Source organism: Monodon monoceros, unplaced genomic scaffold (assembly GCF_005190385.1).
Source record: "Monodon monoceros isolate NGI ecotype Baffin Bay Population unplaced genomic scaffold, NGI_Narwhal_1 Super_Scaffold_5, whole genome shotgun sequence".
NCBI lineage: Eukaryota > Metazoa > Chordata > Mammalia > Artiodactyla > Monodontidae > Monodon > Monodon monoceros.
In genome coordinates this window covers 37,085,373-37,087,186 of record NW_021703782.1, presented here as the reverse complement: position 1 = coordinate 37,087,186, position 1,814 = coordinate 37,085,373, and positions in this window count along the sequence as shown.

Genomic DNA, 1,814 nt, shown 5'->3' with positions numbered 1-1,814 from the left:
GCCTAGTTTCATGGCTTCCCCACTGATGTGGTTAACTTCTTAACCACAGAAGTTCAGGAGAGACTAAATAACTTTCCCATGAGTGCATAATTAGGAGGTAATGAAACTGGAATGGAAACTTAGCTCTATTATATTTTAAAGTTCAAGTGTACTTTCCCTAAGACCAGACCACACTGTTTCCCCAGGCTGGAGCTCTCTCACTGGTATCCTTTTGAAGATACTGCATCTCTTCATCTTGAATATTTTGGTCCCGCCTCTAATTAGACAATAAGTTGCTCAAGTATCTTCTGTTTTAAATCCATATTTCTATAATGCAGAGTATAGGGTTTAAGCAGATAAGGTGCTTTGGAGATAGGAAAATTAGTCCTTATTTCACTAAAGAAAAAAGGCATTTTTGTCTGGGTTTATATCCCAGCTCTGGCATTCATTAGCTATGGGATCCTGGGCATGTTCTCTGACTTCTCAATACAAAAATTTTCTTCATTTGTAAATGGGTATAACAATAATACCTACCTCCTAAAGATTAAATATATAGGCTAAATGAGATAGGTTATGTGCTTACGCATATTAAGTGCTCAATGAATGAAAGCCCTTTTAAATATATCATTAATACATCCACTTAGTTTTACTTTTTGCACCTTCTTTTCCTCATCCATCAAGTGAGTGGCCTATCTCAAAGGACTGCTGTGAGAATTCAATGAGAAAATGTGTGTACAGTCCTTAGAAGTTATCTCACAGTAAGGTCAAATAATGTATTACCTTTATTAGTGTGATATTGCTTTCAAGATCACAAAGCATTTACCACATCTAACAGCTTTTAGTCCTTCATCTTCCTATGTCCTATATCATCTAGGCCTGGTTCCCTAAGGTTCCAGTCTACAAGCCAATATACAATCCTCTTCTGGCAAAACCAGTACTGCTCACTTCCTCCTACAGGGAATGTATGCAAACTGTGACCACAGCCTTACTCTAAAGAGGTAACTCTGAATGTACTGTAAAGTCATGACTGTCAAAGGCATTCATGAGCCAGAGTACCTTTTTTTTACACCACAGATCCCACCTCATTGTCACCTCTTGCTCAAATGATACACAGATTTTGATTTCTTACTACAGCAGGTGTCCAAGGATCATTTTGATCCCACTGCTATTTTATAATACCTTCTAACTGAAAAAGTGATGGGAAACATAATCTGGCATCTTGCTAGGTAAAATAAGATCAACGACAATACTTATGAGGACTATTGTTTTTCTTTGGCAAATATACTACAGATGTAAATGCAAGTCTGATTCAAAGATATTCTTTATGGATTCACAGTCTTTCAATTTAAAATGGATGTAAATGTGTTTATTTGAGGAGTTATATCAGAATCTGCAATGCTGACAATATAGAAAAAAACTCATGGAATGCTGAAAGAATTTTTCATATAGCTAAAATGCAACTAAAGTACTTCTATCAACTCTATTAACATGTCTTTCAGCTAAACTCAGCTGACTTAAATTATGAAATACGTGCTGCTGATTTGATGGCAAATAATTCTGCTAAAATGCCTTCTGCTCTGTGTATACTGATTATCACATTCTAAGGAAATAGATCCAGGGCTTAGACGTCTTTATTGGAGGTAAACTGACATGTCACGCAAATTTTCAGCCCTTCATTTTTTGGAGTAGACTAAAAATACAAAGTTTTCATAAAGCAATTAAAATCAGTAGGATTTTGGCTATAGGCATAAAACAGCATTAAACTCACAATGATTACACTACAGTCTGTTCTATTTATATTTATTATACTAATATCTCTCTTAGAACAGAGCACA